This window comes from Leopardus geoffroyi, chromosome C3, assembly GCF_018350155.1.
Source record: "Leopardus geoffroyi isolate Oge1 chromosome C3, O.geoffroyi_Oge1_pat1.0, whole genome shotgun sequence".
NCBI lineage: Eukaryota > Metazoa > Chordata > Mammalia > Carnivora > Felidae > Leopardus > Leopardus geoffroyi.
This window is the reverse complement of record NC_059338.1, coordinates 112089667-112104119: the sequence shown is the minus strand read 5'-3', so window position 1 is coordinate 112104119 and position 14453 is coordinate 112089667.

Here is a 14453-nt window from a genome sequence, read left to right as displayed (position 1 = left end):
TCTGGTGGCTGGTGCATTCCTTGGCTTGTGGCCACATTATTCCAGTCTCTGCCTCTTCTCTTCTGAGTGTGTGAAATGTCCCTGTGCCTCCCTCTTATAAGGATACATGTGATTGCATTTGGGGTCTGCCAGGAAATCCAGGATAATCTCTCCATCTCAAGATCTTTATTCATACCTGCAAAATTCCTCCCACCCATGCCCATCCCTGCCCTTTCCCGTATAAGGTAACACTCACAGGTTCCAGGATTAGGAAATAGAAATGTTTTGGGACCATCGTTCAGCTGACCATACCCACAAAGGGGATGTAAGCATGGAGAAGGCTGGGCAGTTTCTCTACCCAGGAGTCTGATGGGGGTGGGGGGAGGGGCACAAGCTCCTAAACACTGCTAATTCAGACCAAGGATGGACAGAGGACTCTGGTTCATGAGGAGCCATGATGTGCATATGTTTAGGGACCTATATGACTACAGAAAAGGTAAGGACAGGAAAAACTGTCTTTTCTTGCCCTCAAAGTCTGAGCTGTCAGCCGACCCATACTTGCTCTCCCCAGCAAGCTTCCCCAACTTGACCCTCAGGCGGCAGAAGCAGGAAATGCAACCCTTCCCACCACCCATCCTCAGGAGGGCCCTGGTCCTAGGGCTCCCTGGGGGGTTCCTATGAGGGACCTGCCTCTTTCTGATTTGCACAGGTAGTCACCTTCCTGATGGCCACAGCCTCAAGGCTCCTCTGTTCCATGGGTTGGTGGGTGAGGGGTGGATGGAAGAAACAGATAAGAAAGTAGGTCATAATTTGGGAAGCCCAGATAAAGAAAGGTCAGATAAAGAGGACTGTACCTCAAGCTGGCTAGCTAAACCCACAGAGTTTTGCTTTATGTGCTCTCTGGGACCTGCAGATGTGACTGCCACCCTCCCTCCCCAGACAGATTGTGAAAAAGACTGCCTGAATTTAGCACTCTACTCCACACCACCCTCCTACTGGACATCCCTGCTTCCAGTGATTCCGAATAATTCTGCAAACTGTTGTTCTAGGGGCCTGCATAACTGGGATCTCTTATTCTCCATTCTCCTGATTTTCTCTAAAATTGCCTTAATCTTGACTTAGTCGGTTAAGCATCTGACTCTTGGTTTGTACTCAGGTCATGATCTCAAGGTTTGTGAGTTCAAGCCCCACCGTCAATCATCTGTGCTGATAGCTCAGAGCCTGCTTGGGATTCTCTCTCTCTCTCTCTCTCTCTCTCTCTCTCTTTCTCTCTGCCTCTCCCTTACTTGCACTGTATCTCTCTCTGCAAAATAAGTTAATTAATTTAAAAAATTAAAAAAAAAATAAAATTGCCTTAATCTTACTGTTGCTTTGCCTGGCTGCCCAGAGCAAATCCCCAAGTAAAGGTGAGAACAAGGGAGAGTATAACTCCAGGATCTCTCTGCTCAGGTCCCTTCTAGCACCCAGTCAGAGGGAGCTGGAGTGAGGATAAGGTGGGCAAAGACTCACATTTTCTTTCTTGCAGGGGCTCCACAGTTCTCCGCCTGGATGGACCACCCTCTCTGGGCTCCTGGGAGCATTGCCTTTGATGAGCTCCGGGCAAAGTCTCCATCTGTCTTTATATAGCTGCCTTTTATCTGATTTGCCCCCTGTGGGCACTCAGAGCCACTGTGGGCCTCAGGCAGAGTCCTGCGTGGAGAATGAGGTGACTCAAGTGTGCTTCTGCCCCGGATGGCTGAGTTTTTCCAGACAGGCTCTGGGTCTCTGTCTGCTGTTTAAAGCGGGACAGAGTGAAACAGGCCGATCAGTAAGTGCTTCCCAGGAGTGCTACCCAGCCTCTGTAGTATTAAGATTGGCTCGAGGACCCAGGCTGGATCTTGAAGTCCAGGTTTTATTCTGCCTGTATCTGTAGCCTTCTTTCATAAGCAGGGATGAACACATTTAGTGGCACATGGCTCTGTGTCTGTCTGAATTTGTAGCCATTGCATTTTATTTGTACCAGGACCAGCCTAGGCCTTGCATTTTCAGAGAAGGGGGACCAGGCTCTCTGGGCACACTCAAGTGGGGCCAGGCTGGGCAGTGGAGCTGAGGAAGAAGGCATGGTTGGAAGCTGCCTGCATCCTCCCTTCTGCACACCCTTGCTGGGTGGGGAGAAAAGCCTGAAGGGTTAGGCCAGGAGGTGGCTGCTGTAACAAACTACTCAGAATGAGGGAGCTTAAACAACAGAAACTTACTTCTCACCATTCTGGAGGCCTGGAAGTCTGAGATCAGGGTGCCAGCACAGTCAGGGTCTGGTACAGGCTCTCTTCCTGACTCACAGATGGTCTCCTTTCCCTGTGTCCTTACATGGTGCAGAGAGATCATCTCTCCTGTCTCTTCTTATGAGGGCACTGATCCCACTTACGGAGGCTGTACCCTCATGACCTTGTCTGAACCTAATCACCTCCCTCAGGCCCCCCTCCAGATGCCATCACACTGGGCATTAGGCATCCACATATGAATTGGGGGATGGGGGGGACAGAAACATAGCACTATTCTTGAGGGGTAGTGATGTCAGCATCACTCCTGCTGCCCATAGAACCAGGTACCTGTTGCAAGTCTGGGCGTGGACACAAGGGTGGGTCCAAAGGGGCTTCCACCCCCCCCCCCAGCCCCTTCTCTGGGGATAAGCTTGCCTGGACAAAGAGCCTCCTAGTTTACACATGACCCATTTGTCATGTCCATTCTCTCTCCACCTGCCTGAAATCCCCCAAGCTGCCCCCTGGGTGATGTGTCCTGCAGAAGGAAAAGGTGAAGGTCGGTTAGACCTGGAGTCTGCCCTCTGTACACTCTTCCCAGTAGGGAAGACCACCAGGTGAGCCTGGTGTGGGGGATCCAGCAAGAGAAGCCGGTACAAGATTTAGACTTGACATCTCAATATTTCTTTTCTTTTAATTAAAAAAATGTTTAATGTTTATTTATTTTGAAAGGGAATGAGAGGAAGACGCACAAAGAGAGAGGATCCCAAGAAGGCTCTGGGCTGTCATTGCAGACTCCAACGCAGGGCTGGAACCCATGAGCCATGAGATCATGATCTGAGCTGAGATCAAGTGTTGGATGCTTAACCGACTGAGCCACCTGGGTGCCCTGACATCTCTATGTGTCTGATGTGCTATGTTCATTCTTAACTCAAGGCTTTGACATGTGCTGTTTTCTCTGCCCGAACTACTCTCTCCCCTTCAACTGGTGAGCTCCTACTTATCTTTTGAATGCCCATGAAAACCTTCCCTGAGGCCCTTTTCTTCCTTATTTCGCTTCCCTTTGACATCTCCTAGCTTTGTTTCCTTTTCCTCTCCCTCCTATAGGGCAGGAACTGTGTCATTCTTGTTCCTTGCTGCACCCTAGTGCCCAGCTCATGGTAAGTGCTCAGTAAATATCTGTTGGGCCATTGAAGAAAGCTGTTGCAAAGAAGAGGCACTGGTTAGTTTTATTAGAAAGGGATGAGGGATGGCTTTCTGGAGAAGGTGATGAGTAAGCAGGAGTTTGCTGGATGTTGCAGTGGGAACAGCATGTGCAAAGGTCCAGTGACATTATATGGAAGGTCAATGTTGTTGGGATGCAGAGTGAGGGGGCAATGGGTGAAATGAAGGTACAGCAGAGTCCTGCTCATGGAAGACCCAGTGGGCCTATTCAGAAGCTGTGTGGATAAGAAGGGGGACAACGTGATTGCTCTGTGAGGTGGATCGAAGACTCCCCGACTGGACCTAGGAGGTGGCATCATGGCAAAGGAGAGAGACCATGAGGCCTGAACCCAAGCAGTAGCCGTGAGGATGGGGAGGATGAACGCGTTTGAGCTATTAGGCTCGTGCCTAATCTGATGTGGTAGAAGGAGTAGCGGAGAGTGGTAGGTGAGTCCACTAACCCAAACCACAGACATGAGAAGAAGAACAACTTTGAGGAAGTTGGGGAGAGAAGATCTAAATCGCTTCTCCTTTAGAAACGTTCAGTTTGGGGATTCCTTGGGACTGGAGGTAGCAAACAGTTTGTTATTTGGGTCTAGAACCCAAGAGACCGTTCAGAGCAGAGGGTAGATATTTGGATTCCTGGGCATTTGTGTGGAAATTGAAATCACAGGGATGAATGAGACTGCTGGAGAAAGGGTGTAGAGCAGAACCAGAAGAGGTCTGGGCATAAAACCCTCAGGGAAGTGAACATTCAAGGGACCCTCAGAAAAGGGGACTGAGGAAGGGACACGAAGAAAGAGTGGCAGAGCAGCAGGAGAACCAGCAAGGGGAGTGTCACGGAATGTGCTGCAGGGACTCTGAGTTGTCTGAGCAACACAAATCCCTCTATCCTCCTTGACATAAGCACGTGGACCTTCCTGTTCCAGAGAGTGGATCATGATAGTGGAAGCCAGTAGTGGTAATTGCATTCCCTCTATCAATGCTTAGCTTAGAAATAACACTTGTGATCCATTCTGACCAATGAAAGATGAGCTGAAGAGTTCTAATGGTTTTCTGGGAAATGTTTTATATTCTTAAGACAGAAGCAAGGATGAGATGCTTCTGTTTTCCCATTGAACTTTGGGGAGTCTGCATGTGATGCCTGGACCAGTTGCAGTTCTCCTGTGACCATAAGGATAAACACCTTAGGGATCAAGTCAATACATCAAAGCTGACAGAGAGGAGAAATGAGAACTGTGGTCTTTGATGACATTAGCAATCTACCATAACAGCCATCCCTGGAATCTACTCTTCCACCGAACCCTTTCCTATGTGATATAATAAATTGTATTTTTGTTTTAGCCAGTTTGGCCCAGGTTTTCTGTTACTTTCTTTTAAAAAAAAATTTTTTTTAACATTTATTTATTTTTGACAGAGAGAGAGAGACAGACCATGAGCGGGGGAGGGGTAGAGAGAGAGGGAGACAGAATCTGAACCAGGCTCCAGCTCTGAGCTGTCAGCACAGAGCCCGACGCAGGGCTCGAACTCACGAACTGTGAGATCACGACCTGAGCCGAAGTCGGATGCTTAACCAACTGAGCCACTCAGGCACCCGTTACTTTCTATTACAGTAAACCAAGGAAGAAAAATATCTCAGCAGAATTGCACTCTTCAGAAATTCGTTATAAAAAAAAAAAAAAAATCAAATAGTGTTGATTAGATTTGGCAATATGGTGGTCACAGGATACATTCAGTAGAGAGAGAGATGGGTTAGAAGGCTGACTGAAGAGACTGAGGGTGAACGTGACCTGTGGAAGTGAAGACCAGATGTTCAGACAATTCCTTTAAGAATCTTGGTTGAGGGGCGCCTGGGTGGCCAGTCGGTTAAGCGTCCGACTTCAGCCAGGTCACGATCTCGCGGTCCGCGAGTTCGAGCCCCGCGTCAGGCTCTGGGCTGATGGCTCAGAGCCTGGAGCCTGTTTCCGATTCTGTGTCTCCCTCTCTCTCTGCCCCTCCCCCGTTCATGCTCTGTCTCTCTCTGTCCCAAAAATAAATAAACGTTGGAAAAAAAAAAAAAAAAAAAAAAAAGAATCTTGGTTGAGATAGGATAATGGAAAAGTACCTAGTCAGAAGACCTCCATTTTTATTCAGTTAAGGTTAGGCTTTGCTGTGATAACAAGCAAACACCAAATTTCAGTGGCTCAACATACACATGTTTTGTATTTTGCTTTTGTTTTTTCCACTTGCATGAAGTCCTCTGTGGATCAGATGGCTCCTTTCTAGAGACGATTCTGGCATCTGGGTTGTTTTTGTATTGCAGTCATGACATCTCAGAGTGAGATCTTCCTTGCCTTATCCTGCTGGTGACACTTGGCACTTTGGATGTGAGTCCATTGGCCAGACTGGTCACAGACTAGACCCTCAAATATATCTATCTCTTAATCCTTGGAACCTGTGACTGTCACCTTATGTGGCAAAAAAAGGAATTTGCCATAATCCAGATGTGATTAAATTAAAATTAATCCAGATTAAAATTAATCCAGATGTGGGTAAGGATGTCAAGATGGGAAGGTTATCCTGGATTACCCAGGTGGGTCTTAAATGCAATCACATGTATTCTTATAAGAGAGAGGAAGAGAAAGATTTAACACAGAGAGAAGAGGGGGTACCTGACTGGCTTATTCAGTAGAACTTGCAACTCTTGATCTCAGGGTTGTAAGTTCAAGCCCCACATTGGGTGCGGAGGCTACTTAAAAAAAATAATTAATTAAAAAAAAAAGAACAAAAAGCAGAAGAGGAGAAGGCGATATGAGCACAGGTACAGAGATTGAAGTGATGTGGCCACAAGCCAAAGAATGCCCACAGCCACCAGAAGGTGGAAGAGGCAAGGAATGGATTCTTCCCTTCCCTAGAGCCTCTGGAGAGTGTGTGCCCTTCCCCACCCTCCCAATTCCTTGTTTTCAGCCCAGAGATAGTGATTTCAGACTTCTGGCTTCCAGAACTGTGAGAGAACAAATTTCTATTGTTTCTAGTGAGCCAATTTACAATAATTTGTTATGGCAGCCAAATGAAACTTATATACCAGGTTCTAGGGATGGCCCGGGAACACCTCAGTCTGCACTCCTCTGACTTTTCCCATCTGGGAGGTCAAGAAGGGTTTCCTGTGGGCTTAGTTGGTTAGGCGACCGACTTTGGCTCAGGTCATGATCTCATGGTTCATGAGTTCGAGCCCCGCATCAGGCTCTGTGCTGACAGCCTGCTTTGGATTCTGTGTCTCCCTCTCTCTCTGCCCTTCCTCTGCTCACACACTGTCTCTCTCTCTCTCAAAAATAAATAGACATTAAAAAAATTTGTTGAGGAGTGCCTGGGTGGCTCAGTTGGTTGAGTGTCGACTTTGGCTCAGGTCATGATCTTGCAGTCTGTGAGTTCGAGCCCCACGTCGGGCTCTGTGCTGACAGCTCAGAGCCTGGAGCCTGTTTCAGATTCTGTGTCTCCCTCTCTCTCTACCCCTCCCCCACTCATGCTCTGTCTCTCTCTCTGTCAAAAATAAATAAACATAAAAAAAATTAAAAAAAAAAAAGAAGTGTTTCCTATGGTTCCCTGTGCCCATGGTAGAACTGGAAGAAGAGGCAAAGCCACACTGGTGTTGGACTGAAAGAAGAACTTTAGAATAATGGTCTATAGACACCCAAGAATCCTTCTTATGCACCTGCTATGGGGCAGACCTGCTGAGCATACAGATAATAAGACTTGGAAGTGGGTGTGGTAGATTCCTGTTGTGGATTGAATCCTGTTGGATTCCAGGCTGAGGCTGGTCTGTCCTGAGGCTGGGCTATGGGCTGGAGCTGTTGGAGCACAGGATTTCCCAGGCCCATCCTACTGGCCTTGCCAAGGGGTCAGGCGCCTGGGCCGGAAGGGACTGGAATCTGAAATGTCCTCCACCCTGAAGCAGATGCGAGGAGGGTGCTGGTCCCAAGGACACATGTTTGGCTCAAGTTTCTCTGGGAGTCGGGACAAGAGCGGCAGAGTCCTGCCTGACCTGCAAGGAAGTTCACGGGGTGAAGTGTGGAGCTGCCAAACCCTAGGGGGCCTGGGAGGCCTGCAGCCCAGGTGTGGCATGCAGGGGCTGGACACAGGCGTCCAGAGGTCTGCCAGCCATGGGAGATCACAGTGGCTCTGTCCAGGGACAGAGATGGGGCTCGACTGGAGCTGTGGTTTGCGGTGACTTTTGTGTCTGCTTGGTCTGACAGAAGGGATGGGTGTCCCTGGAGGACAGAGGGGCCTCCGGGCCTTTCTACCACTGATGGGACTCTAAGCAACCCTAACCTTGGCCCTGAGGGTTTCTGGACCTCAGCTTTGATGTGACACTTCACCCTGGAGATGGGAATGTATGTAAGGCCATCCATGGGCATACTGGACTGGACCGGACTCTACCTACCTGACTCCCTGAGTCAACTGACTGGGGGATGTGACATCTTTTGATCAACTTTATGGAAGAAGCAGAGCTCAGGAAGAGGGAGTGGTCCTATCAAATCAGGGAGTGAAAGGAAGTTAGCCAGGAATGGGAGCTGGGGATGCTGGTCAGCACGCAGCAACCAGAACATTCCAGCACTTTCCGAAAAGAGAACCCCCTCAGATGGAGAAGTCAGTGTTCCATTCATTTTTCTGAGAGGAGCACTTTGAGAATCTGACATGATGAAGACAGTGGCAGCCTCTGTGACGCTCTGTGGCTCTCTCTTTCTTCCCTCCATTTCTCTTTCTTCCCTTCCTGTCTCTCCTCTCCTGGCTCCTCGTTTCTCCCTCTGTCCCTTGTTTTGTCTTCATATGTCTGCCTGACTCTTCCTGTATCTCTTTCTGTCCACTGCTGGTGTCTGTGTCTGTGATACAGACACACCCAGATCACTTTATTCAGATCACTTCCGCTAAAGGGGCAGGATGTCACAGGAAGCACCTGTGCTCTGACTCTGCCCAAGCATTTTTTCCACTCATTTATACTTCCTCATTCATCCTTTCTTTTACAAACACTTGCTCACAGTGTCATCTGTGACTTTCTGGTCCCCTCACATATCTTCATCTATTTTTATTACCAAACAGCCAGAAATCTTCCTGGTGTCCTCCAACCCCCAACCCTTTGTCCTGGACCAGCCTGGCAGAGAAGTCTAAGCTACTCGGGGCCCAGGTTGGGTCAGGAGCCCGAGGGGGTGCTGGGCAGCAGGCAGGCATGTCCAGAGAGGTGTGGCTCCTCACCTTGACTCCTGGCAAGCTACTCAGATAGGAAGAGGAGAATACAGCCTCCCCTCAGCTCTTAACCCCCTGGGACTGCCCCCTCCTGAAGCCCAGGAGCCCTTGCAGAGCAGAAGAACACCTAGGTGAAGGCTACGGAGCTTCTCATTAGCACACGATGTAGAGCTGGGATACTAGACCTCTGGTACAGTCACATAATCCCTCAGAGCCTCAGTGTTTTTAATCTGGAAAATGGGCATTTTATTATCCCAGGTGCCTTGATGTATAAAGTCACTTAATTCTACCACAACCTTATGAGTAGGTGCTATCATTACCTCTGTTTCACAGGTGAGAAGACAGGGGTGCAGAGAAGTTAGGCTACTTGTCTAAGTTTGCACAGCTGGTGAACAGCTGAGCTGCAGTTCAAACCCAGCAGTCTGGCCCCAGACCTCTCACCCTTATGAGTGAGTGTTTTCTTGATGGCCTGGGAAATATTCTTCTTTTCCTATACTTTGATGGCTGGGAAGAACAATGATGGTGCCCCTCTCCTGGTACCTCTGAGAAACTATTTACAGGCCTGGCTCTATGGACAAATGCTCAGGGAGAGGTGACCCAGTCTGCAGAAGTGATTGTCCAGGTCCTGAGGACATGTGGCCATCTCTGCCTTGGCTTTTCGGGGTTTTGGGGGGATCACTGGGAGGAAGAGAGGGGCTACTCCAGGGTTTCAGGAACCATCTGTGTTTTTCAGCAAGGTCTCTTCAGGCTTTTTTACCACAATACATTTATTTTTGGAGAATTACTATTCCCAGCTTGGCCCACCAGGCCTCTTTGTCAGCCACATTACTTTTGGTTTCTGTGTAAATGTGTTGTGAATTGACTTTGCTGCTTCTAACTTTGCTTCTCTTCTAAAAACAGTATTCGTGTGGGAAGCAATGTGTATTCACTCACTTCTTCAACAAACATGATTTCTGTGTATAGAACATCGTGGTGATTGTTCTGGGGACATCAAAGATGAAATTGGGACAAACTGTAAGAGACTTAAATACAGAGAACAAACTGAGGGTTGCTGAAGGGTAGGTGGGGAGGGGGTGGGCTAAATGGGTGATGGGCATTAAGAAGGGCACTTGTGATGAGCACTGGGTGTTATATGTAAATGATGAATCACTAGATTCTACTGCTGAAACCAAGATTATACTATACGTTAATTAACTTGGATTTAAATAAAATTAAAAATAAAAAAGATGAAATCAGTGTGGCCTTTGCCCTCAAGAATCTTACAGCCCACTAGCAACAATAAGACATGTGGAGAGATCTCTATAAGGGCACATGCATGCTGTATGGGCATTGCCTCCAAAGTCACAACAGGACTTCAGACAGAGCTCTCAGGGAAGCTTCCAGAGGAGACCATACATAAATAAGTTATGGTGCAGAGACTCCAAAACAGTGTTGTCTACATAAGGTCAATCCTAAGGTATAATTTTATTTCCTCCTCCTATAACTGTACAGATGTAGGTGGCAGTCTAGGCTGGTGCGACAGCTCAGCTCCACAAGGCCATTCAGGAACCCCGTTCTGCTCTATCTCATTGCTTTGCTCCACCATCCTATCGGTCATTGTCTTCATCTACCTGGTTAAAGTGTGGTCATTGACACATCAATGTTCCACTTGTGGGAAGGGTGAAGAGAGGATGGAGGAACATGCAATAGATGCTTTGAAGCACATACCCAGAAGTGGCTCCCATATCCTTGTGGTGAGAACTTGGTCATTACGCCACATATAGTTACAAAGGAGGCTGGGAAATGTAGTCTATAGTCAAGTGGACAGCCAAAATACGGAAGAAAGGGATAATAGGGGGATAATCTCTATTACAACAATGTGGGCCTTGACCTGTAGATAGGATATGTTAGGTAGAACTCGGGGGGGAGGATATTCCAGGCAGAGACAATGGCAGAGGTGTGGGAAGGTGCAGGATGGATCTGGGGGCAAGTGAGTATTAAACATAACTAGAGTTTAAGGTTTACACAGAAGAGGCTGTGACCCACCTGTGGATGGGGCTGGGGCAGGCTTCATCTCTTTAACAAGGATGGTTCCCATAGAAGGTGAGCCTTGTCACCTGCTATCCCAAAACGAATCGTCTTTGATCAACCACACAGAATGTGTGCACTTTTGGCCTGACTCCCGAAATTTAGTCTTGAACTGACAGTGATCTAGATCCTATCAAAATCTTGGCTGTGCAAGGATGTGCAACTTTCAACGGCGACTATTGTGTTAGATGCTGATGTCCATATAGTACAAATTCTATGAAGAACTACATTAGCAGAGTTGCCTAGCAAAAGACCTTCCCTGTGTTAAGCCCTTGGAAGAAATGGCCACATGAAGGAAATTTTAGTATATTTTGATAAAAAAATTAAAGATGTTGCCCACTATTTTGTTCATTATATAATATGGTATTTTTCTTTGTATGAGAACCAATTGGTTGTCAATCGTAGTTCAACAGAACTGGAAAAAAACAAAATTAAATGTATTTATAGAGACCCTATGTACATATCACAGATCATATTCAGGATTTTTTTTGTTAAGCTTTTACCTTGATCTTTGGCATTGGAATCCATGCATTTTAATAATGATGTTTTTGTTTTAGCTCATACCTTGTTTTTTGTCTTGCTTTTCCAAAACGGCTATGCTGTCTCTTGGAGTTTTCATGATTTCTGGATTTCTGTGTGCTTTACTAAACAAAGGAATTTTTTTCCATGCAGAGATATTTCTCCTTCCAATACGAAATGCTAAAAACAAACAAACATCATCAAAAAATAATCAACCAGTTATCTCTCTTAATATTGCGCTGCTCTGTCCTTGGCATTCAACACTTCAACAAATGTTTATCAAGGCACTGAGTGTATTGGCAGGTACTGTGCTAGGTGCTAGAAATATAGAGAAAAGACACAGTCCCAAACTTTAGGGAACTCACAGTCTGGGGCAGGGTGCAGGGGTGTGTGGCATGTGGAATACATAAATAATAAGTATTTATGATATAATCTATGAATGTTGCAAGAGATACAGGACAAGATGGAAGTGAGCCGGAGAGGGAAGGCTGAAAAGCCTTTGACAGGGCTGAGTCTGGAAGGTTGAATGAGGATTAATAATGTGAGGAATGAATAAAAGAATGTTCACAGCAAGAGGAACAGCTTATGCAAAGGCGTGGAGAAATGGGAGTGGGTGGGGCAGAGGTGGCTGAGGAACTGCAGGGCTCTGGCTCAGGGGGCCCCAGGAGCTTGGCTGGGGAGCTAGCCAGGGCTGTCCACGTGGGTCTCACAGCCACGCTGAGGAGACTCGTCTCAGGCCCAAAGATTCTGTGTAGTCCTGGCATGTGATTGGATCTGTGTCTTAGAAACATCAGCCTTGTCAACATAAACCGGGCAGGGAAGAGACTGAGAAGGGAAGCTGTTGCATTATTTCAGGTGGGAAATGATGTGGCTTTAAATGTGTGAAAACAAGGTAGACATAAAGAGGCAGAGAAAGATCTGGCAAATATTAAGAAAGAAGAAGCTATGGCATTCGGTGACTGATTTGGAGAAAAGGAGTGGTGCCTGTTAGATATCTGGATGGGGTGGTTGCTCACACAGATGAAATTACAGGAGGAAGAGCAGGTGAAGGGTGGAAGATGTGGAGTTTGACCATGGCCGCTTTGAGATTGTGTCAGGCAGTCACGTATGCAGGAGGAAGATAGAGGTATAGGACTTACAAATGTGCGGGTGCTGGTTGAAGACAGGAGTATGTTTAAACCTGGTGAATGTTGAATGGCATACCTGATGTGTTATGAGACACTTTCATTCAAAAAAAAAAAAAAAAAAAAAAGCTTATGGCCTGCCTCTTTTAGCCCTCTGCATAAGCCTGCAAGGAAGGATTTATTTACTGATATCTGGCCTTGCTGGAGAAAGGATTTAAGTCTGTAGGTATTGTATGATTTTTAAAAAATGTTTGTTTTGAGAGAGCGAGAGATAGAGAGTGAGCAGAGGAGGTGCAGAGTGAGAGAGAGAGGAGAGAGAGAATCCCAAGCAGACTTTGCACTGTCAGCCCAGAGCTCGAGGTAGTGCTCTAAATCATGAACCATGAGTTCGTGACCTGAGCCAAAACCGAGAGTCGGACATTTAACCGACTGAGCCACCCAGGCGCCCCTATCAGTCTGATTTTACAGTGAGACGCAGAGAAGTGCAATGAGCTGCTCAAGGTCAGACGGCACATGAGGTAGCAGAGGGGGATTTGGAGCAGGTCTTTTGCAGCCTGGTCTTTATCACAACTGCTTTTCATGATGTGGGTGAACTTTAAGCAGGAGGTGCTTAGATTGGGGTAGAAGGTGATGCTCACAGGAGGTTGTATGAGTCGGTGGGATGAGGGCAACCTGACCATGGCCTTGACTCACATTCATGTACTGGGTTCTGCTTCTGGTACACCCTGGGCAAGACTCGGTGCAACAATCTGGTAATCTTCGGAAAAGGTCTGATACTCATTTTATTATCCTTGTTGGAGTAGGAGGCTTTCTGCCTCTTAATCCTCCACATCCCCTGCCATCCCAGCTGCTGGAGGGGAGGCCTGCAATGGGCCAAAACTGACACCAGGGCAGTCACGACTCTGGCAAAAGGGGTGGTTCACTAGCACCAGCTTTGAAAAGGTTTGCACAAGGGGGTGGGAGGTGGGAAACAAAGTAGGAGGGGGCATTTAATCACTGACATTTATTTAGCACAAGCCTGGTGCAGCGGGTTGAACTGTTTCCTGCTCCCTAAAAATATGTCCAAGTCCTACCCTCGGGTACCTGTGAATGTATCCCTATTTGGAAAAGGGGTCTTTGCAGATGCAATTAAGTTAATAAACTTGAGATGAGATCATCCTGGATTTGGGGTGGGTACTAAACCCAGTAACTGGTGTCCTCATAAGAGAAAGGTCAGGGAGGTCTAACCCAGGAAGATGGCCATGTGAGGCTAGAGGCAGAGACTGGAGTCCCACTGGGGCCACTGAGAGCTGGAACAGGTGAGGAAGGATTCATCTAAGAGCATTTAGAGGAAAACGGTCCTACCAACCCCTGAATTTTGACCCAGTGAGACTAATTTCAGACTTCTGGCTTCCAAAACTGTGAGACAATAAATTTCTGCTGTTGTAAGCCACCCAGTTTGTGGTAATTAGTTGTAGTAGCCCCGGGAAAGTAATATAGCTGGCAAACACGTGGCAGGCAAGTGCCTCCTATGCCTGAGGCAGACATCACTAATCACTCTCCACATTCTTTCCCATGGAAACCCACACCACCATCCTGTCCAGCTGCTGCCGCGTGACTGGAGCTGGCAAGCCCCATGAAAACTATTGGCACCCTTGATTCAGTGCCTACCCCTGGGGAGGCACTGGTAGTTCAGGAAAGGGTCTGGCAGAGCCACTAGTCTCAAGAGGCTCAGAATCTTGGCCTGCATGAGGGTGTGGGGGTATCACCTCTGCAGCATTAACAGCTCTTGTTAGTGTTTGAACATCTGTTCAGGCCCACCTGGACTCTGTTCAGCAGCTGGGCCTCGTCCAGATCCCTGGCTGTCTAGCTGTAGCTCAGCAGACTGAGTCATGGCTTCACCTCTGCAAAGTGAATCAGTCACCTACAAAGCATTAAGCAGTGAAAACCACCACTTGAGACAATATGATATATAAAATGCACCAATGCCTAGATTAAGGGTGATGAAATTCCCAAGGAAGCCTCCTAAATTCTTTCAGGAGCCATGGAAAGAGACAGCACAGAGGAGATGTGACCTGGGAAGTGGGTCTTGAAACAGTAGAAATTAACTAGGTTTGGAGAAAGG